The following is a 24,916-nucleotide window of genomic DNA, read 5'->3' as shown; positions in this document are numbered from 1 at the left end:
TGCTGAGCCTCCTGCTCCGGTGTTGGTTGAGGGCGAGTTGGAGTACGTGGTGGAGAAGATCTTGGATTCTCGCCTCTCCAGGCGGAGGCTTCAGTACCTGGTCAAGTGGAAGGGCTATGGTCAGGAGGATAATTCCTGGGTGGTCGCCTCTGATGTTCATGCGGCCGATTTAGTTCGTGCCTTTCATGCCGCTCATCCTGATCGCCCTGGTGGTCGTGGTGAGGGTTCGGTGACCCCTCACTAAGGGGGGGGTACTGTTGTGAATTTGCTTTTTGCTCCCTCTAGTGGTTACTAGTTTTTTGACCCTGGTTTTTCTGTCATTCCTTTTATCCGCACCTGGGTCATTAGTTAGGGGTGTTGCTATATAAGCTCCCTGGACCTTCAGTTCAATGCCTGGCAACGTAGTTATCAGAGCTAGTCTGCTGTGCTCTTGTCTACTGATCCTGGTTCCAGTAATTTCAGCTAAGTCTGCTTTTTGCTTTTTGCTATTTGTTTTGGTTTTGTATTTTTGTTCAGCTTGTTCCAAATCTCTATCCTGACCTTTGCTGGAAGCTCTAGGGGGCTGGTGTTCTTCCCCCGGACCGTTAGACGGTTCGGGGGTTCTTGAATTTCCAGTGTGGATTTTGATAGGGTTTTTGTTGACCATATAAGTTACCTTTCTTTATTCTGCTATCAGTAAGCGGGCCTCTCTGTGCTAAACCTGGTTCATTTCTGTGTTTGTCATTTCCTCTTACCTCACCGTTATTATTTGTGGGGGGCTTCTATCCAGCTTTGGGGTCCCCTTCTCTGGAGGCAAGAAAGGTCTTTGTTTTTCCTCTACTAGGGGTAGCTAGATTCTCCGGCTGGAGCGTGTCATCTAGAATCAACGTAGGAATGATCCCCGGCTACTTCTAGTGTTGGCGTTAGGAGTAGATATATGGTCAACCCAGTTACCACTGCCCTATGAGCTGGATTTTTGTATTCTGCAGACTTCCACGTTCCTCTGAGACCCTCGCCATTGGGGTCATAACAGTGATGCCACTGCTCAGGAGTTTCAAAACATCTGATGCGCTCTACTCTATTACTCATGTGGACGTAGAACTGTTTTGTTTGGTTATACAGTATATATATATCCGAGTACAACTCTACTATCTGTGTAGAATGTAAAGGAATCGATTGTGATGTCCATTTCATCTCTCACGACTTAAACAATTTCTACCACCAATACTGCTGCACAAAGTTCAAGCCTTGGTTCTGAGTGTGCATGTTTAGGGGTTAGTTTGGCCATACCCAGAATGAAACCACAGTGCACTTCATTGTTTGCTCTCAAGCTCTTCAGATAAGCTACTGCGGCCATGGCTTCTGTAGACGCGTCGGAGAAAATGTGGACTTCTCTTCTGGTGGGCACTGAAGAAGATTTTACAGAATAACAAAGTGTAACTTGGAGTTGTTCTAAGACCTTTAGTGGCTTCTTCCAGGCCGCCCATCTTTGTTGTTTCTGGGATGGCAGCGGAGCATCCCAATCGGTATTTTCGGCAGTGAGCTGTCTTAGCAGAATCTTGCCTTGAATAGTGATGGGTGTGATGAACCCAAGAGGATTGTAGATACTGTTTATGACAGATAAGACACCTCTTTTGGTGAATGGTTTGTCGCAGGGTGATGTCCTGTTTAATATCCCATAGCAAAACCTAAATCAAGGTCTCTTAAGCTCGCGGCATAGTCTCTACATGGAAAGCCTCCATTACCTCTTGACTGTTGGAGATAATCTTGTGGAGCCTGAGATTTGATGAAGAGAGCATTTCCTGAGTCCTGGAGAGCAGATCGATAACCTCTTCGCTCGAGGGTAAAGACTTGAGCTCGTCGTCCACGTAGAAGTTCTTTTCCACAAACTGTCGAGCATCGCGTCCATATTCCTCTCACCTTCCTGGACTGCCCGTCTCAGTCCATAGATCGCTACAGCAGGTGAAGGGCTGTTGCCGAAGACGTGTACCTTCATCTGATAGTCCACAACCTCGTTGTGGATGTCATTGCCCTTGTGCATAGGAACCTGAGATAGTTTCCCTCACGATGAAGCAATGAAGTATCTGTGATGTCGGCCATTATCGCCACGGGTTCCTGCCTGAAGCGAATCAACACTCCTATAAGACTGTTGTTCATGTTGGGTCCAATAAGAAGCAAGTTGTTGAGGGAGACACCTTCATGCTGAGCACTGCAGTCATATACCACCCTGATCTGGTTAGGTTTCCGGGGGTGATAGACCTCGAAGGGCGGAATGTACCAGCATTCTTCTCCTTCCTACAGTAGTGGTGCAGATTCTGCATGATCTCTGTCAAAAATGTTTTGCATGAAATCGATGAAATGTCTTTCCATCTCTGGCCATCTTTTTCAAGTGCGCTTTAGAGAAGAGAACCTTGCTGTGGCTTGTTTGGCAACCTTGGTCTTAGAGAACGAAAAGGTAACAGAGCCACCCAGCTGTTGGAGTCATCTTGAGTGAATTATTTGTCCATAGCCTTTATAAATTCTTTATCTTCTCTTGTGGGTGCCAACTTGTTGTCTTCATGTGTGGAATTGAACACTGTTGACCCGAAGTCGTCGTCCCAGGGACGGTCCGTGTTCGCACTGTCAAGTGGTGGCCGTCGCCACTTGGTGTCACTCAGTTTTTCTTTCACTGAGTAATGATGTGGGCATGGCAGGAAATGAGTTCTGCAACCATTTGGCAAGATGTGCCTGTTGTAGGAGAATATAGCTTTAGGTCTCTTTATTTTGTACACGCAGACGTTCCCAATGATCACCCAGCCTAGGTCGAAGCGTTGAACAAATGGTGCATCGCGAGTGTTAGGTATCAAGTTCCCACCGCTGCACAGAGGGAATCTCGCATCATGTCCTCGGTGGTTTTCCATTCTTCCCCAGCCGCAGCGGAGTCTGCTCAGCAGAGACGTCGGTACCAGCATCTGGCTCAAGCTGAAACTGTGCGTCTGGTTACAGCTGCCGTCCCAGGCTCAGCCTTTGTAACCAGCATTGATCAGCAGCGAGCAGATGTTCCAGGGACTAAGTCCTGCTTTTCATCTACTAATCATTCCCGTGGGACAACCTCTCACTGGAGGTCACATGCCCAGGTCCTGTAGCAGCGCTGATTAGGCCACCAAGAAGGTCCTGGAAGGCTGCGACTAGAGTTGAGCGACTTTTACTTTTTTCGGATCGAGTCGGGTTTCGCGAAACCTGACTTTGTCAAAAGTCGGGTCGGGTGAAATCGGCCGATTATTGCGAAAAGTCGGGGGCCGACTGAAACACGAAACCCAATGCAAGTCAATGGGGAATCAAAGTCGGCAGTGAGTGGAGGACAGGAAAACACCTACAGTGCCCATTTTAATGCCAAAAACATCAATTCTTATTACTTAAGCTTGTCAATCTTAATTTACTTTATAATAATAGTTAGGCATTGAAAACTGGGGGTCATTTGGCTAAAGTTGTGGGGGGGTAGGTGTTATGAACTGGTGGCCTAGGAGCAGCATGGACGAGCTCTGGAGTAGGTTGCCTCTATACTGACCGCAGACCCTGAACTTAACACATCAACTAGAAGTAGCCGTGGGATGTTCCTGTCACTCCCTAGACACCTCGTCACGGCCGGAGGACTAATTACACCTAAAGAAAGAAACAGTAATACTATCTTGCCTCAGAGAAAATACCCAAAGGAAAGGCAGTCCCCCACAAATATTGACTGTGAGAGGAGAGGGAAATTACAAACGCAGACTGAAAACAGAATTTAGCAAAGGAGGCCACGCTACCTAGAAAGAAAAGACAGGAAAGAGTACTGTGCGGTCAGTATAAAAAAATACTACAAAATCCACCACAGAGAATACAAAAATCTCCACACCTAACTAAAGGCATGGAGGGTAACTCTGTGACTCCAGAGCTTCCAACTTGGCTGAGTAAATCTTAACACAGACAAAGCTGGACAAGAAAAAACATAGCAATTCACAGAACTATTAAGTCCACCGCATGTGGACTGCAAAAACAGAGCCAGGACTTATCTTTGATGATTTGGACAATCCAGAAGGAGAAACCAAGCAGAGATGTGGATCCCTAGAAAACAATGGACAACTGGCACACACTAAAGGAAGAAGCCAGACTAAATAGCCCCGTCCAAAGTGGAAGCAGCTGATGACTGTTGTGAAGGACAAACAGCAGCACTACCACTTATAACCACCGGAGGGAGCCTAAGAGCAGAACCCACAACAGAATTCACAACAGTACCCCCCCCTTGAGGAGGGGTCACCGAACCCTAACCAGAGCCCCCAGGCCGATCCGGACGAGCCAAATGGAAGGCACGAACCAAATCGTCAGCATGAACATCGGAGGCAACAACCCAAGAATTATCCTCCTGGCCATAACCCTTCCACTTGACAAGATACTGAAGCCTCCATCTAGAAAAACGAGAATCCAAGATCTTCTCCACATCATACTCCAACTCCCCATCAATCAACACCGGGGCAGGAGGATCAACAGAGGGAACCACGGGCACCACATATTTCCGCAACAAAGATCTATGAAAAACATTATGGATGGAAAAAGAGGCTGGAAGGGCCAAACGAAAAGACACTGGGCTGATAATCTCAGAAATCCTATAAGGACCAATAAACCGAGACTTGAACTTCGGGGAAGAAACCTTCATAGGAACATGACGAGAAGACAACCAGACCAAATCCCCAACCCGAAGCCGGGAACCCACACACCGACGACGGTTGGCAAAACGCTGAGCCTCCTCCTGAGACAACACCAAATTGTCCACAACATGAGCCCAAATCTGCTGCAACCTGTCAACCACAGAGTCCACCCCAGGACAATCAGAAGACTCAACCTGCCCTGAAGAAAAACGAGGATGAAACCCAGAATTACAAAAGAATGGTGACACCAAGGTAGCAGAACTAGCCCGATTATTAAGGGCAAACTCGGCCAATGGCAAGAAAGCCACCCAATCATCCTGATCGGCAGACACAAAGCATCTCAAATAAGTTTCCAAAGTCTGGTTAGTTCGCTCGGTTTGGCCGTTTGTCTGAGGATGAAATGCGGAAGAAAAAGACAAATCAATGCCCAGCTTAGCACAAAAGGACCGCCAAAACCTAGAAACAAACTGGGAACCTCTATCGGACACAATATTCTCCGGAATGCCATGCAAACGAACCATATGCTGAAAAAACAACGGAACCAACTCAGAAGAGGAAGGCAACTTAGGCAAAGGTACCAAATGAACCATCTTAGAAAACCGGTCACAGACCACCCAGGTAACAGACATCTTCTGGGAAACAGGAAGATCCGAAATAAAATCCATAGAAATATGCGTCCAAGGCCTCTCAGGGACCGGCAAAGGCAAAAGCAACCCACTGGCGCGGGAGCAGCAAGGTTTGGCCCGTGCACAAGTCCCACAGGACTGCACAAAAGAACGCACATCCCGTGACAAACAAGGCCACCAAAAGGACCTACTAACCAAATCTCTGGTACCAAAAATCCCAGGATGGCCAGCCAACACAGAACAGTGAACCTCAGAAATCACTTTACTAGTCCATCTGTCAGGAACAAACAGTTTCCCCGCTGGACAGCGATCAGGTTTATCAGCCTGAAACTCCTGAAGAGCCCGTCGCAAATCAGGGGAGATGGCAGAAAGAATCACCCCCTCCTTAAGAATACCAACCGGCTCAAGAATCCCAGGGGAATCAGGCAAGAAACTCCTAGAGAGGGCATCAGCCTTAACATTCTTAGAACCTGGAAGATACGAGACAACAAAATCAAAACGGGAGAAAAACAGGGACCATCGGGCCTGTCTAGGATTCAGCCGTTTGGCAGACTCGAGGTAAATCAGATTCTTATGATCGGTCAAGACCACAATACGGTGCTTGGCCCCCTCAAGCCAATGTCGCCACTCCTCAAATGCCCACTTCATAGCCAACAACTCACGATTGCCGACATCATAATTGCGTTCCGCAGGCGAAAACTTTCGAGAAAAGAAGGCACACGGTTTCATCAAGGACCATCAGAATTCCTCTGAGACAAAACGGCCCCTGCCCCAATCTCAGAAGCGTCAACCTCAACCTGAAAAGGAAGAGAAACATCCGGCTGACGCAACACAGGGGCAGAAGTAAATCGGCGCTTAAGCTCCTGAAAGGCAGAAACGGCTTCAGAGGACCAATTAGCTACATCAGCGCCCTTCCTCGTCAAATCGGTCAGGGGTTTAACCACACTGGAGAAGTTGGCAATGAAACGGCGATAAAAATTAGCAAAGCCCAAAAATTTCTGAAGGCTCTTCACGGATGTGGGCTGGATCCAATCATGAATGGCCTGAACCTTAGCCGGATCCATTTCTATAGATGATGGAGAAAAAATGAAGCCCAAAAAAGAAACCTTCTGTACTCCAAAGAGGCACTTAGACCCCTTCACAAACAAGGCATTGTCACGAAGGACCTGAAATACCATCCTAACTTGTTTCACATGAGACTCCCAATCATCTGAAAAAATCAAAATATCATCCAAATATACAATCATGAATTTATCAAGATAATTCCGAAAAATATCATGCATGAAGGACTGAAACACAGATGGGGCATTAGAGAGTTCGAATGGCATCACAAGATACTCAAAATGGCCCTCGGGCGTATTAAACGCAGTTTTCCATTCGTCACCCTGCTTAATACAAACCAGATTATATGCCCCTCGAAGGTCAATCTTAGTAAACCAACTAGCCCCCTTAATTCTGGCAAACAAATCAGAAAGCAAAGGCAAAGGGTATTGGAATTTGACCGTGATCTTATTCAAGAGGCGATAATCAATACAGGGTCTCAAGGAGCCATCCTTCTTGGCAACGAAAAAAAACCCTGCTCCTAATGGAGAAGAAGATGGCCGAATATGCCCCTTCTCCAAAGACTCCCTTACATAGCTCCGCATGGCGGCATCTTCAGGCACAGACAGGTTGAAAAGTCGGCCCTTAGGAAACTTACGGCCTGGAATCAAATCAAAAGCACAATCACAGTCCCTATGTGGTGGAAGGGAACTGGACTTGGGCTCATCGAAAACATCCTGGAAATCTGACAGAAACTCAGGAATTTCAGAAGAGGGGGAAGAGGAAATTGACATCAGAGGAACGTCATCGTGAACCCCCTGACAACCCCAACTAGTCACAGACATAGATTTCCAATCCAACACCGGATTATGTACCTGTAACCATGGAAACCCCAGCACAACAGCATCATGCAAATTATGTAACACCAGGAAGCGACAATCTTCCTGATGGGCTGGCACCATGCACATGGTTAACTGTGTCCAAAACTGAGGTTTATTTTTAGCCAATGGTGTAGCATCAATCCCCCTCAAAGGGATAGGACTCCGCAAAGGCTGTAAGGAAAAACCACAACGTCTGGCAAATTCTAAGTCCATTAAATTTAAAGCGGCGCCTGAATCCACAAATGCCATGACAGAGAATGACGATAATGAGCAGATCAGGGTCACAGATAACAGAAATTTAGGTTGTACAGTACTGATAGTAACGGAATTAGCGATTCTCTTGGCACGCTTAGGGCAATCAGAAATAACATGAGCAGAATCGCCGCAGTAAAAGCACAACCTATTCTGACGTCTGAATCCTTGGCGTTCAGCTCTAGACACAATCCTATCACACTGCATTGGCTCAGGACTCCGCTCGGAAGACAACGCCATAGTGTGCACAACTCTGCACTCACGCAAGCGCCGATCAATTTGAATGGCCAGAGACATGGAATCACTCAGACCTGCAGGCGTGGGGAACCCCACCATAACATCTTTAACAGATTCAGAAAGACCTTTTCTGAAAATTGCCGCCAAAGCATCCTCATTCCACTTAGTAAGCACAGAGCATTTTCTGAATTTCTGGCAATATGACTCTGCCGCTTCTTGACCCTGACACAGGGCCAAAAGTGTTTTCTCAGCATGCTCTACAGAGTTAGGTTCATCATACAATAACCCAAGCGCCTGAAAAAAGGTGTCTACATTAAGCAAGGCCGGATTCCCAGATTCCAGGGAAAATGCCCAATCCTGCGGGTCACCACGCAACAGAGAAATGACAATTTTTACCTGCTGGATGGGATCACCAGAGGAACGGGGCTTAAGAGCAAAAAACAGTTTACAGTTATTTTTAAAGCTCAAAAATTTGGACCTGTCCCCGAAGAACAGATCGGGGGTAGGAATTCTAGGCTCTAAAACAGGAGTCTGCACGATATAATCAGAAATACCCTGTACTCTAGCAGCAAGTTGATCCACCTGAGAAGCAAGTCCCTGAACATCCATGTCAATGCCTAACTCCTGAGCCACCCAGAAGTGAAGAGGGAAAAAAAAACACAACAGAGTACAGAAAAAAAAATGGCTCAGCACTTTCTTTCCCTTCTTTTGAGATGCGGTTAACTCATTGTTGGCCAGTTGTACTGTTATGAACTGGTGGCCTAGGAGCAGCATGGACGAGCTCTGGAGTAGGTGGTCTCTATACTGACCGCAGACCCTGAACTTAACACATCAACTAGAAGTAGCCGTGGGATGTTCCTGTCACTCCCTAGACACCTCGTCACGGCCGGAGGACTAATTACACCTAAAGAAAGAAACAGTAATACTATCTTGCCTCAGAGAAAATACCCAAAGGAAAGGCAGTCCCCCACAAATATTGACTGTGAGAGGAGAGGGAAATTACAAACGCAGACTGAAAACAGAATTTAGCAAAGGAGGCCACGCTACCTAGAAAGAAAAGACAGGAAAGAGTACTGTGCGGTCAGTATAAAAAATACTACAAAATCCACCACAGAGAATACAAAAATCTCCACACCTAACTAAAGGCATGGAGGGTAACTCTGTGACTCCAGAGGTTCCAACTTGGCTGAGTAAATCTTAACACAGACAAAGCTGGACAAGAAAAAACATAGCAATTCACAGAACTATTAAGTCCACCGCATGTGGACTGCAAAAACAGAGCCAGGACTTATCTTTGATGATTTGGACAATCCAGAAGGAGAAACCAAGCAGAGATGTGGATCCCTAGAAAACAATGGACAACTGGCACTCACTAAAGGAAGAAGCCAGACTAAAAGACTAAATAGCCCCGTCCAAAGTGGAAGCAGCTGATGACTGTTGTGAAGGACAAACAGCAGCACTACCACTTATAACCACCGGAGGGAGCCTAAGAGCAGAACCCACAACAGAATTCACAACAGGTAGGGCTGGCTCAAGATTTTCGTGGGCCCAGGAAACGCGGAATACATCACGGCGGTGGAGCAGGGAGAGGTAAGTATTTCAACTTTGCAAGTGCTATGATCCTGAGCAAGCGGTGGGGGCCCACTCGTTGGCACTGGCACAGGGCCCCTCATAGTACGGCAGTGTGTTTGACGGCAGGTGGCACCTCTCACTGGCAGAGACAATTTTGCGTACTATAAGGGGCCCTGTGCCAGTGATGTCGCCAACGAGTATGCCCCCCCACCTGATGAAGGAACCTGCACTTTCATCTGCACCTTCCTCTTTGTCCCTGTGTAAGGTGGTATAGTATGCGGGAAGGGGAACCTAACTTTCAGCAGGGTCAGATTCTGGCTGTGTAGAGTGCAAGGGGAATGTAGTGGTCTGGGTCAATGTACCAGCAGACTCATCTAGCAGTGGCTGGGCAATGGGCAGGATGAGGAGGAAACACAGATATAGGCCCAAATAATAAAGTAGGCTAAATGCAGTTCAAAATTGGTAACAGGACTAAACAGGCGGCATTGCTTTGTTCAGTGGAGGAAAACTGTAATGAGTGGCAGACACAGTTAGTAGGCCCAAATAATAAAGTAGGCTAAATGCAGTTCAAATGTGGTAACAGGACTAAACAGGCGGCATTGCTTTCTTCAGTGGAGGAAAACTGTAATGAGTGGCAGACACAGTTAGTAGGCCCAAATAATAAAGTAGGCTAAATGCAGTTCAAATGTGGTAACAGGACTAAACAGGCGGCATTGCTTTGTTCAGTGGAGGAAAACTATATTGAGTAGCAGACTAAGTTTGTAGGCCCAAATAATAAAGTGGGCTAAATGTCTGCCAAAAAATTGTTTATAAATAAACAGGTGGCATAGCTAGGTACAGGGGTGGGCTCCTCTGCTGAGTAGCAGACAGTGGTAGTAGGCGCAAAGAACTAACTGGTCTAAATGGAGGCCAGGGCCCCTGTATATTTTAACTATCATCTATCATTTCAACAAATTTGTATTGGCAGAGCCATTGAAGGATTTAACAGCACAGACTACACAGTGGTGGAGCAGGGAGAGGTAAGTATTGCAAGTGGTAGAGCACTGTTCGAGCTGGGGGGGAACACTCTCTTGTGGGCGGCGTTACTGGCACAGGGCCCCTCATATTACGACGGTGTGTCTGACGTTGGTTGTGCACCACCACCGTCAGAGACACTTCATTGTACTATGAGGGACCCTGTGCCAGTGCCGTCGCCCAAGAGTGGGCCCACCCACCTGTCCAGGCAAACGGCACTCGCACGGGTGCTTGCGCCAGGTGGTGACCACGGCCTTGTGGGGGGCGTAAGCCCATTTAGGGAGGTATAAAAATGGCCTATGGTGGACATTCAGCAGCTGCAAATGGAGGAATTGGAGAAGTCAGTAAGAGAAGGCCAAAAGCAAAACATTTTTCAGGCAAGCTACGTGTCAGCAGGGGAAGGTGGGGCAAAATAATTTGAAATCCATGATTGGTTCATTTTAATGAAGGTTAGATCATCAACATTTTGGGTAGCCAGACGTGTCCTTTTTTTCGGTCAGTATTGAACCAGCAGCATTGAAGACTCTTTCTGATAGCACACTAGCAGCAGGGCAAGCAAACTCCTGTAATGCATATTCTGCCAATTCAGGCCAGGTGTCTATTTTAGATGCCCAGTAATCAAAGGGGAATGACCTGTGAGGGAGAACATCGATAAGGGAGGAAAAGTAGTTCGTAACCATACTGGACAAATGCGTCTCCTGTCACTTTGAATCGATGCAGCAGTGTAATGACCCGAGGTCCGAATAAGATCCAGTGAGTCACAAACCAAGACTAAGGCAGAAATCTCCAACAGTGGTTTACTCAAAGGCAGAATAAGTAAGATAATATGAGGAATACTCAGGCAGAAGCACCCAAAAGATACACTAATTCAGCAGCAGCTGAAATCACTGTGCCACTCCAAGGTCTCCTGAGAACTATATACTCCAACAGGCTAGTAATCAATTTACCTCACAGAACAACTCAATACAAGAACAAGCATAAATTGAATGTAGTGTTATCAAGAGGAGCCCCTGGAATGACACACTGAGTATAACTTACACACATCTAATATGCGATACACCTCTAAAGTAACGATTAAACACTCTGCAAAGGGATACCCGGGTATCTATGACTATGGTACCGTTAACCTAAGGTGAGTCTTCCCTCAGGCAGGATTCCACACAGGCTGCAGCCAGTCCAAGTCTTCAGCGCCAATAAGTTACAGCACGCTTCTCCGTCTTGTCGGCCGATGCCGAGCCCAAACGCTGGGGACTTAGTTTAGTGGCCTAAAGAAGTTGTCTCTCCTCCTGTAGTTCCTAGAAATGCTCTTACAACAATCCGTCCGTCTTTATATCAGCAGTCTGTCCAAACTTGTTTCTCAACTCAATGCACAGGGACTCCACAGACTCTCAAATACGTACTGGGTTTTCAGCAATGTCTCAGTCTTCCAAAATAAAGGTTAACTGTTTCCAGAAAAACGTTAGCAACAAAAACAAGTCTCTCTCAGAGTTGTTTCCTCTCGAAGCTTTTCTCCAACACACTGGCAGCAAATTCACACAGTCTCTTTCTATCACACTGCTGCTTCCTCCTCTCTTCCCGCCTTTTCTTCTCTGCCCCCACTTCTTTATATGACACTTTACACACCCGACACCAGACCCCACCCACCAGCACACATAGTCTCCGGGGGCCTGGCAGTGTCTGTTCTTTGCTGCAGCAGGCAAAAACCACAGGGTCCTAGTGCCCTCTCAGTGGGACTACAGTTCACCCTCTTACATGCCACCCCACTAGAGGTTGGCGTCCTCGACATACCTTCCCACTCAAATTCATCCTGAGCATATCGCTGAGGCGGTATTCCAGCCGTAGATCGTGTAGTTCTCCTGAGTCCTACATCAATAGGTGCAACCCTAGAGGGAGCTAAAGTCACTTCCGTGGTCGTGTTAGCGGGCGCAAGTGGAGTTGCCTCCCTCTGTGGTTCGATGTTCCGTGATACAGCGTCAGGACCAAGCAGTCGATCTGATGCGCTCTCCTCAACAGCATCCTTCACATCCTCAACATTCTCATCATACAAGACCAGATTGGTCGGAGGGGGCAAATAAGCAGGCGCAGGAACAAGCACACCATCAAACTCAAGATCATTCAGAGTTCCCGCCCCTTGGGACACGGCCTCCGGCTCTGGGGGAATAGGCGCCAAATCTTCAAACCAGCACCGTTGTAGCATGTTAGGGTGCAAATTATGGGTTGGCCCCCCTGTCCCCACCGGCTCGACCTCGTACACTGGAATCTCAGGATTCACCTGTTTTTTTATCAGATACGGTATCGCCTCCCATCGGTCACTCAGCTTTCCTGATGCACCACCCTCAACCGCCGCCGATGCTCTCGTACCCACTCGGATGCAGTCCGAAGGGGGGCGGAGGAGGGATCCGGCATGTTCAAATCCTCAATGTCTCGGCCAGGTCTACCAAACATCAACATGTGGGGTGAGTAACCAGTAGTACTGTGCACCCTGTTATTGTAAGCCCACATCAATTCGGGGAGATACTCAGGCCAGCGTGTCTGTTGCTGACCCTCTAAGGACCTCAACATTTGCAACAAGGTCCGATTAAAACGCTCACACGCCCCGTTACCCTGAGGGTGGTAAGGCGTTGTTCTCGACTGCTCGATACCATAGAGCTGGTGCAACTCCCTCATCAGCGTCCCCTGAAAGCAGGCCCCTTGATCTGAATGTACTCTCTGCGGACACCCGAACACTTGGAAGAAATGTCGACACACGGCCTCAGCCGCCGACTTGGCCGTCTGATCTCTTGTCGGCACCGCTACAGCATACTTGGTAAAGTGATCTGTCATCACCAGGCAATAGGAGTACCCTGACGTAGAGTACCCTATCAAAACGTAGTCAATCATGAGTAGCTCCAGTGGAGCTGAAGTCTTAATAGACTGTGTGGGAGCCCGCTGTTCAGGGCTTTTGTTGAGCCCACAAATTCAGCATTGCCGACACGCGTCGGCCACCATCCCTCCCAACTCAGGGCAATAGAGGACTCGCTGCAACCACTGAAGTGTCTTTTCACTTCCAAAATGGGCCCCCTTCTCATGCGCCTCACGAGCGACCACGGGACCCATCCCCACAGGAATTATCAGTTGGTACCGATGCTGCAGCTCAGATGGCAGGTACACCTTACGATACAAAAGACCTTGTTCCACACACAATTTATCCCATTGTCGAAGGAGTTTCATTCCTTCCATGGACAACTGAGCCTTGTCCTCTGCACTGGGCCAGACCTTGTTTAGTACCCAACGACGCACAAGTGCAACGTCCGGACACTCATCCTGGACTTTTGTCCAATCTGAGGGTGTTTTACCCAGGACACAGGGCATTCCGGTGGCCACCCCACTTGAGTGTACCACACTTTGGAAGATAGGTATCTGCCCCAAAGCTGGAGTTTCAGTGTCCTCAAGTTGTTCGTCAACATCTTCCCCTGATGACCCAAGGGGCACTCTTGACAATGCATCTGCATTGCCGTTTTCTCGACCAGAGCGGAATTTAATGCGGTAATTAACTTGGCCAGTCTGGCGACCCACCGCTGCTCCAACGCTCCCAGCTTCGCATTCTCTAAGTGAGCTAGCGGGTTGTTATCTGTCATGACTAGCACCTCAGCCCCTGTTAGATACTCGGCGAAGCGTTCTGTCATTGCCCACACCAGGGCCAGTAATTTCAGTCGGAATGAGCTGTAATTGGCCGCATTTCGCTCGGAGTCTCTTAAAGACCTGCTGCCATAAGAAATCACTCGCTCTCGGCTGTCCTGCACCTGTGCTAGTACTGCCCCCAACCCATGAAGACTACCATCGGTATACAACAAAAAAGGGGTGTCAAACCGGGCGTATGCCAGCAATGGGGCACTCGTGAGGGCGGTTTTCACTTCATCAAATGCCTTTTCCTGTAGGGGCCCCCATGGAATGGGGCGGTTTCGAGGACCCAGCGCTGTCCCTCTCAAAAGTTCATTCAAGGGACCCACCACTTGTGAGAATTTAGGCACAAACCGCCGATAGTATCCTGCTAGGCCCAAGAAGGCCCGCACTTCTCGCAGGTCACAGGGAGGTGGCCACTCTTGTACCGCCTTAATCTTACTGGCTATAGGTAGTACCCCGTCCGGGGTCACCAGGTGTCCCAAATACTCAATCTGGTTTCGTAACATTTGACATTTTTTTGGCTTTATTTTCAGGCCGTAGCTCCTGAGCCGCCGGAGAACTTGACGCAGCTTCTCCAGATGATCTTCAAATGAGGTTCCGAACACCACAATGTCGTCTAGATATATCAGGACTGATTCAAAATTTAGATCGCCTAAGCAATGTTCCATCAGGCGTTGGAAGGTTCCCGGGGCGGTAGCGAGGCCAAAGGGCATCCGGTTGAACTCAAAGAGCCCCATTGGTAAGACAAACGCCGTCTTGGCCCGATCTTTTTCAGCCATTGGGACCTGCCAGTACCCGCTTGCCAAATCCAACGTTGAGAAATACTTGGCCCGACCCAGGGCCGACAGGGATTCTTCAATACGGGGTAAAGGATATGCTTCCCGTACGGTGTGGGCATTCAATTTTCGATAGTCCACACAAAATCGGAGTGTCCCATCCTTCTTGCGGACCAAGACTACAGGGGCCGCCCAGGGACTCCGGCTCTCTCGGATCACTTGGTTGTCCAGCATACTGGCCACCATGCTCTTCACCTCTTGATAAAGCGCCGGAGGGATTTGACGATATCTTTCTCTAATGGGTGGAGTATCCCCCGTTGGAATCTCATGCTCAATCGTCTGGGTACACCCGAAGTCCTCTCCATGTCGGGAAAAGGTCTCTTGATGCTCCCACAAAACTCTCTCCAACTGCTCCAACTGCACTGGGGTCAGCTTCTCCCGATCCACCCCCATCTGCTCCATGATCACATGACCATTCCATTCCTCAGTAGGAGGTTCAGTCCGGCCTACTTCGACCGCAAATGTCCAGGATGACTGTTGATCCGGTCGCAGTTCGAATCCTGCATTTTCTGGCACCTTCTCTGCCGGCACAAACAGTTCAGCCAGTATGGTCCCAGCGGGAATTGTAACAGCCTCATCTAAAACATTGATGCATCGGACCAGCACCCGTCCATTCTTCACAATCGCCAAAGACCGGGCCACATGTACTTTGGCAAATGAGGAACTCTCTTGGGCGGGCTCAAGTAGCACTTCAAGCCCATTCAATCTCTGTGCAGCTCCCACCGGCAGCATTAAGAGTTCCTCTTGTCTGGGTCCCAGCAGGATCGGGGCCCGCGATGGCACTCGGACCCGGCCCACCCGGCCACCTGGGACCGCACTTTTCAGCAAGTCGCAACTCAGCACTAGACGGTGTAAAATTCTCTGTGTGGGTCGGTGTCTTGTCGCCCGGGCCCAGTATCGGGGTCCTTCACTGGCATACATCTGGTGATTCAAGTCTCGCAGCACGTTCATTCCGAGCGTCACCTCCATTCCTCTTCTAGGGGGGTGATCCACCAGTACTACCCCCTTCTGCCCCAGCTCTTGACCAAACATTTTTAGCTGCATCCACACGATCCCCTTGACTAACAGTTGACCATTATTTGCGGCGGTAAGTTGTATCACTCGGCCATCCTCTGGCATCACTAGTCGACTGAAGTATCTCTCATATACTTCTAGAGGCATTATAGTACATTCGGATCCCATGTCAACCAAGCACCTCATCTTCCGCCCTTCAAACTCTGCTTCTATCACTGGACTACATGCAAACAAATCTTGCTCATCCCGTCGAGGGCTTTGTGCGGGTGGAGCCGCTGCTGCTTGCCCTCTCATGGCAGCGGCCAGAAGTTTAAAGCCGGCGACGGGGTTTCTGGAGCTGCAAGCGTCCGGCAGTAACGAGAGATGTGTCCCTGGCGCCCACACTTCCAGCAGGTAATTGTTCCTCGTGGACGAGGGCTCGACTCATTCTGATAGGGCGACCTGGCCATCGGTGGGGTCACCGTTCCAGGGGGTGGGGCAGAAGGCCCCCGTGAGGGGGTATAGGCGGGACCAACTGTCAGTTGAGACAATTTCAGCTTCAACTCCTTTACCTCAGCACGCAAAGCTTATACCATGCTTACCAGCCCCTCTCCCCCTGACCCCGATGACCCACCTTCCTCCAGCTGGGCACTGTTCACTGACCCCTCGGGCACATGGGCAGATTTCTCTTCCCTTTCCAGTGCAGCTCGGTAAATCTGCCAGAAAGATAATTCTGGTGCAGCCTGGGCCATTTCCAACAGTTTGTCCCGGAGAAGTCTATTGACTAACCCGGTGATGAATTGATCCCGGAGCAAGCGGTCTACCTCCCGGAACGCCCCCATGGCCCCCGGGTCTAGTCGCTGCATCTCATTCAACGTCTCTTGCAAGATATTAGAGTACTGCATCAGGGACTCACACTCTCTATGGGGACGATTAAAGAATAGGGACCGAAGCTGGGCCACACGCGCTCGGCCCCCCAAACTCCCCTCTAACAGTTCCAAAATCTTTTCTAACGTATCCCTCTCTGATTCTGGGCGCACCATCACCATACGCCTAATATCACCCTCCAGTGCATTTAATGCCAGCTCAGCGCGTAACGCGGGGGTCAAATTACACATGCGCAGAATACTCCGGACCCTCTCAGCCCAATCTTGCAACGCCATATTGCGCCCATCGTATTTCGGCATGTGCTGAAGTAAAGCTCCTACAGGCACATACCCTCCTGGAGTCGCCGCGGCTGCTCGGGGAACCTCAACCCCCGAGGAGGATGCGTATACAGCGGAGTCGTTTCTACCCTCGCCTCCGTCCATGACAAACACTGGATCCTGCCGACTACGCCAAAAATGTAATGACCCGAGGTCCGAATAAGATCCAGTGAGTCACAAACCAAGACTAAGGCAGAAATCTCCAACAGTGGTTTACTCAAAGGCAGAATAAGTAAGATAATATGAGGAATACTCAGGCAGAAGCACCCAAAAGATACACTAATTCAGCAGCAGCTGAAATCACTGTGCCACTCCAAGGTCTCCTGAGAACTGTATACTCCAACAGGCTAGTAATCAATTTACCTCACAGAACAACTCAATACAAGAACAAGCGTAAATTGAATGTAGTGTTATCAAGAGGAACCCCTGGAGTGACACACTGAGTATAACTTACACACATCTAATATGCGATACACCTCTAAAGTAACGATTAAACACTCTGCAAAGGGATACCCGGGTATCTATGACTATGGTACCATTAACCTAAGATGAGTCTTCTCTCAGGCAGGATTCCACACAGGCTGCAGCCAGTCCAAGTCTTCAGCGCCAATAAGTAACAGCACGCTTCTCCGTCTTGTCGGCCGATGCCGAGCCCAAACGCCGGGGACTTAGTTTAGTGGCCTAAAGAAGTTGTCTCTCCTCCTGTAGTTCCTAGAAATGCTCTTACAACAATCCGTCCGTCTTTATATCAGCAGTCTGTCCAAACTTGTTTCTCAACTCAATGCACAGGGACTCCATCCACAGACTCTCAAATACTTACTGGGTTTTCAGTAATGTCTCAGTCTTCCAAAATAAAGGTTAACTGTTTCCAGAAAAACGTTAGCAACAAAAACAAGTCTCTCTCAGAGTTGTTTCCTCTCGAAGCTTTTCTCCAACACACTGGCAGCAAATTCACACAGTCTCTTTCTATCACACTGCTGCTTCCTCCTCTCTTCCCGCCTTTTCTTCTCTGCCCCCACTTCCTTATATGACACTTTACACACCTGATACCAGACCCCACCCACCAGCACACATAGTCTCCTGCCATAGGGGCCTGGCAGTGTCTGTTCTTTGCTGCAGCAGGCAAAAACCACAGGGTCCTAGTGCCCTCTCAGTGGGACTACAGTTCACCCTCTTACAGCAGTACCTGTCATGTCAGCGGTCATTGCGAAATCACTCTACAACCTGGTCATAAAACCCCTCTGTCCAACGCCACTTCGGATTTGTGCACCTCTAACACCTCTGCCATGTTGCCCCCTACGGCTCGTGTGAGAACCATCACCGCTGCTTTGTGCTGGGAATGCCTGAACCAAACGGTCTACAAGAGTTGCTTGTTTGGTAGCCAATATTTGCTCAAGGTTCTCATGTGGCATGATATTTTCTAATTTTCCTTTATATCGTGGATCCAGGAGGCAGTCCAACGAGTAATCGTCATGGTCATCATTTTGATAATGCGGGGGGCGCTTTTTAGGATACGCAAGGCATACTCAGCCATGTGGGCCAATGTTCCAGGTATCAATTCACTGTTTGTGCTGGGTTGAGGAGCACTTTCTTGCAAATCAACATCACTTGTGTCCCGCAAAAACCCTGTACCTGACCTTGCAATGCCACCAGTTTCTATTGCCCCCTGAGAAGCATCCTCCTCCCATAAATATTCATCCCCATCATCCTCCTCCTCCTCCTCTTCGTCTGCCACCTCGTCCAGGAGAGTTCCCTGACAGACAATGGCTGACTGTCATCAAGGCTTCCCTCCTCGGTTGCAGACGCCTGCTCTTTAATGTGCGTCAAACTTTGCATCAGCAGACGCATTAGTGGGATGCTCATGCTTATGATGGCGTCGTCTGCACTTACCAGCCGTGTGCATTCCTCAAAACACTGAAGGACTTGACAGAGGTCTTGTAGCTTCGACCACTGCACACCAGACAACTCCATGTCTGCCATCCAAGTGCCTGCCCGTGTATGTGTATCCTCCCACAAATTAATTACAGCACGCCTCTGTTCGAACAGCCTCTGAACCATGTGCAGTCTGGAGTTCCACCTTGTTGCAACATCGATTATTAGGCAGTGCTGGGGAAGATTCAGCGATCGCTGATGGTTCAGCATATGGCTGGAGTGTACGGGCGACCGGCGGATGTGCGAGCAAAGTCTTCGCACCTTCAGGAGCAGGGCTGGTAACTCCGGATAATTTTTGAGGAAGCACTGCACCACCAGGTTCAAGGTGTGAGCCAGGCAAGGTATGTGTTTCAGTTGTTAAAGGGCTATGGTAGCCATAAAATTCCTTCCGTTATCACTGACTACCTTGCCTGCCTCAAGATGAACACTGCCCAGCCATGACTGAGTTTGTTGCTGCAAGTACTCGGCCAGTACTTCTGCGGTGTGTCTGTTGTCACCCAAACACTTCATTTGTAACACAGCCTGCTGACGCTTACCGCTAGCTGTTCGATAATGGGACACCTCGTATGCAACACTGGCAGCTGCAGATGGAGTGGTCGTGCGACTGCGCTCTGTGGACGAGCTTTCGCTTCTGGAGGAGGAGGAGGATGAGGGGTGGCGAACGCCTACAGCCAACTGTTTCCTAGACCGTGGGCTAGGCAGAACTGTCCCACTATGGCTGTTCCCTGTGGACCCTGCATCCACCACATTAACCCAGTGCACCGTGATGGACACGTAACGTCCCTGGCCATGCCTAATGGTCCACGCATCTGTTGTGAGGTGCACCTTTCCACTGACTGATTGCCTCAGAGCATGGACAATGCGGTCTTTAACATGCTGGTGGAGGGCTTGGATGGCTTTTCTCGCAAAGAAGTGCAGACTGGATAGGTCATAGCGTGGTACTGTGCAGGCCATCAGGTCTTTGAAAGCTTTGCTTTCAACCAACCGGTAGGGCATCATCTCTCACGAGATTAGTATAGCAATGTGGGCGTTCAAACCCTGTGTACGCGGATGAGAGGATAAGCACTTTCTTTTCCTAACGAGAGTCTCTTGTAGGGTGAGCTGGACTGGAGAGCTGCATATGGTGGAACTATGGTGGTGGTGGACATGGTGGATTGAGAGAGGGTTGGTGATGGTATTCTTGATGTTGGCCTACATACAATGTTTCCTACCAATAACCTTGTGACTCCTTGACTGCTTTGGCCTTGTGACGATACCTCCACATTTCCTGCTGGTGGTGTCCTAACCGGTGGGCTTACAGTGAGGGAAGCAATGTAGCGTTGCTGACTACCTTCATTCTGAGCAGGTGCACCAACGGTACGGGACGTTTGGTAGTTATTCCAGGCTTGCAAGTGCATGCTGGTTAAATGTCTAAGCATGCACGTTGTATTTACATTTTGAAGATTCTTCCCTCTGCTAAAGGTCTTTGAGCATTTCTTACAGATAACATTTGACTGATCATTCGGATCTTGGTTAAAAAATTGCCACACTACACTCTTCCTACTATGGAATTCCTTTTCAGGCATTGCACGCTGTGCTACTTTCACCGGATGGCCACACTGTCCTAAAACTGTTTTTGTTTTTGACAAACGTTTTTGGCCTGATACAGGCCTGCCAGATGACAGCTGTTGCGATGTAGATGGCTGCTGTGGATCATCCTCCTCCGCTTCTGAGCTACTGGCAGCAGCACCCTCTTCCCCCAATGGCTGCCAATCTGGGTCAATAACTGGGTCAACTATCACCTCCTCTTCAATGTCATGTGCACCTTCCTCTGTGTCAGCGTTCGGGATGGGGCACCATAGTCTCATCAGGGTCAGATTCTGGCTCAGTACACTGCGAGGGCAATGTAGTGATCTGAGTCAATGGAACAGCATAATAATCTAGCTGTGGCTGTGCATCAGTGCACTCCATGTCCGATTCATCTTGTAATGGGCAGTTAACAATTTCCCTTTCTAACCCAGGCATGGTATGTGTAAAGAGCTCCATGGAGTAACCTGTAGTGTCGCCTGACGCATCCTTCACTTTTGGTTTGGGTGAAGGACACAAGGAAACGTCTTGTTCCTGACCGGGAGCATCCACTGACAACTCGCTGCTTTTATATTTGGAACTTTGTGAAGAGGAGGAGAAAGAGCTAGAGGCTGAGTCAGCAAGGAAAGCCAAAACTTTTTCCTGCTGCTCCGGCTTTAAAAGCTGTTTTATTACTCCCAGATAAGGGAGCCTTTGATGTCTTAGGTGCTATTGTGCTTTTTCCACTACCACCAGATGCACCACCACCACCACCACCATCAGTACCAGCTAATAACCACCGCCCATGGGCTCTTCCACCAGACTTCCTAATTTTTTGGAAAATCTAACCAAAATAACAACCGTTATATGGTACTGTAAAACAATGTAGAAGGTGTATATAAACTTGATAATACCAAAGATAAGGATGCCGCGCTGACAGAGAGGCTGGAACTCGTGTGGCAAATGAACTAAATTAAACTAAAATATCCTACCTCACAATTGGAACGGCACGTCCCCTGGATAACGAGGTTGGCTGCCACACTTGTGCCCTCTGTGGTGTAAAAGGGCTGCAGTGTCAGCGGTGCATACACCAAGAGGGAGCGTCCTCCCGTGGTGAAAAAAAAAATCCCCTGTGCGCTCGCTACTGATAGTTGCGGCAGGCCGCCTCGGCCGATGGCGCCGCCAAACAGTAGCGCGGCGAGTGAGGGGCGTGGCTAAAAGGTGACGTCACCTGTCCAAGAAATGGACACTAGCAGGGGCCAATCCTGAAGCGTTTCGAGGGAACCGACCCTCTTTCTCAAGGTAGCTCAAGATACCTTGAGAAAGAGGGTCGGTTCCCTCGAAACGCGTCGGGATTGGCCCCTGCTAGTGTCCATTTCTTGGACAGGTGACGTCACCTTTTAGACACGCCCCTCACTCGCCGCGCTACTGTTCGGCGGCGCCATCGGCCGAGGCGGCCTGCCGCAACTATCAGTAGCGAGCGCACAGGGGATTTTTTTTCACCACGGGAGGACGCTCCCTCTTGGTGTATGCACCGCTGACACCGCAGCCCTTTTACACCACGGAGGGCAGAAGTGCGGCAGCCAACCTCGTTATCCAGGGGACGTGCCGTTCCAACTGTGAGGTAGGATATTTTAGTTTCATTTAGTTCATTTGCCACACGAGTTCCAGCCTCTCTTTCAGCTCGGCATCCTTATCTTTGGTATTATCAATTCACTTGCTTTCGGCAGGGGTTTGCACACAGCCCTGCCTAGGTGCCTGCAGCTTCACATGGAGGGTGTTAGCCCAGCGCCAGTGTGATTGTTTGTAGTTTGTATATAAACTTGTTGAGAATTTAAATCTCCCTTTTTTTTCGGAGACTGAACCAAAACTCAGGCCCTGTGCATAAAACAACACAATGTAAGTGGCAGAAAGTGGCTGGCTGATATACGACAAACTAACAGGACTGAAGTATATCCACTTTGTGAGAATTTGAATCTCACTTTTTTTTTGGGAGACTGAACCAAAACTCAGGCCCAGTGTATATAACAATGCAATCTAAGTGGCAGAAAGTGGCTGGCTGACATACGACAAACTAACAGGACTGAAGTATATCCACTTTGTGAGAATTTGAATCTCACTGTTTTTTTTGGAGACTGAACCAAAACTCTGGCCCAGTGTATTAAACAACACAATGTAAGTGGCAGAGAGTGGCTGGAAGATATATGAAAAAATACAAGGACTATAGTACAGTTTCAATCTCCCTACAATGATCTCAGGACAAGTATGGCAGCAATAAAAAGGACTGCTGCACACAAAAGTGTGGACAAATAAACAAGATAACTGTGCAGAAAGGAGCATCAGGATTTTTGCTTTTAAAAAAGCAGTTGGTTTGCACAGCAGCGTGCAAACAGCAATGCAGCTATCAGGGAGCCTTATAAGGCAGGCTAATAAGCTACAGAGCTGATGCACAAAAATATAGCCTCCACTGTCCCTGCAAAAATAACGTGGTCTTGGACAGTAGAAATCGCTACAGCACAAGCAGTTTGGGGGTTAATCTTCCCTCCCTAACTATATCCCTTCTTCTGATGAAGCTGCAGCAACCTCTCCCTATGCTAAGATCGGCAGAAGTAAGATGGCGGTCGGTGTGCACGCCCCTTTATAGCCCCTGTGACACCGCAGAATGCAAGCCAATCACTGTCATGCCCTCTCTAAGATGGTGGGGACCGAGACCTATGTCATCACGCTGCTCACACTCTGCGTCCTCCTTCATTGGCTGAAAAATGGCGCTGAAAGCGTCATATGAAACGCGACTTTTGTGCGCAGATCGGCGACCTCATGGCCGATCCCACACTAGGATCGGGTCGGGTTTCATGAAACCCGACTTTGCAGAAAGTCGGTGATTTTTGAATTTGTCCGATCCGTTTCTCTCAACCCTAGCTGCAACTATAAAAGGTTTGCATGGCCACTCGGCCATGCGCTAGTATAGACTTGACAATGTATGTGTGTGCTGAGAGATTGATACTGGTGAATGCTCCTAAATTATCCCTATCTCTTTGGTTGTTGTCTGGGTATTAGGGTGAGTGGATCAAGCAGTCAGTGGCTTCTCAGCTACATTAACACTACTGGTCAGTGTAGGGTGGGAATTCCAGTTTGATCTCAGCATCTGACTCAGGGCGTCCTCAGGCAGGGCTCAAAAGCCACCGAGGGTCAGAGCGAGATCAATCACCAGCGTAGTGGGGGTGAATTTCAGGGATCCCACTAGCGTCCATCTGCTGCACCCTGTGACTGCTAATAGGGCCCAGCATTTACTTTGTTTCTCTGCATCTCTGTGAAGCAACAGAGTTCACGTCAGTTCATACCAGGTAACGGAACCCGTGTTTATTCTGGCGTAGTACCGCCATATAGTGCCGCCATTACCTAGCAGCAGGTTTCATCTTTGCACGATGGACCCCGGGCTGCGAACGCACCTTATTACTATCTTTATAATTATTCCGTGCGTTCCACCAGCCCTAACAGCGAGAACCGTTGATTTACTGATGTACCTTGTATAAATGGAGGATGTCTCTCCCAAGTAGATTCAGGATTTCTACGTTGTGATCGAGAGCGGCTTCCGGCGTTGGGATCTCTTTCTTGTTAGACGGTATCTGATTGCACTCGATGAGTATGGGAAGAGGTATTTTTATGGTATTTTTAAGAGACGTTACCATGAGATCACTGGCCCTTCTTCCGAAGACTTCTGAGATGCCACTGTAGATGCCTAAGGTGTATGGATAGGCGCTTCCCTTTAAAATGAACAGATCAAAGAGTTCTTACCTTACTAGTGATCAATTGCTCTGATTGTCCAGGATGCTATGCACCTTCACAGCCTTCTCTGGGTGACCCTTGGGATATACCTTTACCAGGCAAATCTTCTCACAAGACTTTTCCCAAAGACCTTCTCCGCAGACTTCTGTGCATGAAGAAGATACTGTGAGATGACTTACTGCTTGGCCTGTACTCTCCCCGCCATGGCTTGTGGTGGGAGAAGGCGTAGGCGTAGGGTTAAGCTGGGATGGATGGAGCACTTGTACATGGTCCTTGCTGTCTCACTCCATACACTTGATTGTAACCTTAGAGTTCTTAGTAAGATGTTCATTAGAAGCACAACATCTGAAGCATACTCCAAATTTCTTAGGAAGCTCCTTGTGTTCTTGGAGCGGTTTCTTTCTGAAGCCGATACATTTCTTCAGCGGATGTGGCTTCTTGTGGATGGGACACTGACGGTTTGGATTATCGACTCTTTCACCCTTGTAGCCCTCGTGAGGAACCAATGCTGGTGTGGGAAGAACGTCAGTCTTTTTTACCGATACTGGGCCTCTACCTGTTTTTGTCAATTTGACGATGGCTCTCATATTTGGGAGCGGATGAAGCTGTGCCGGTGGGTTCTCCACGGGTGAAGCTTGGGTCAACCTTACGCCCTGCAATGTCTTTGATGAACTCACAGAAGTAGGAGAA

General features: G+C 48.7%; 1 pseudogene; it reads left to right on the top strand.

Moving 5' to 3' along the window:
- Window positions 1-24,162, top strand: part of LOC143803693 (uncharacterized) — a 75,646-nt pseudogene extending 51,484 nt beyond the window's left edge.
- The last annotated feature ends 754 nt before the right edge of the window (window positions 24,163-24,916 follow it).

Source organism: Ranitomeya variabilis, chromosome 2, assembly GCF_051348905.1.
Source record: "Ranitomeya variabilis isolate aRanVar5 chromosome 2, aRanVar5.hap1, whole genome shotgun sequence".
NCBI classification, from domain to species: domain Eukaryota; kingdom Metazoa; phylum Chordata; class Amphibia; order Anura; family Dendrobatidae; genus Ranitomeya; species Ranitomeya variabilis.
Note: the sequence above shows the minus strand (reverse complement) of the source record. Positions and strands in the feature narration are given on the sequence as shown.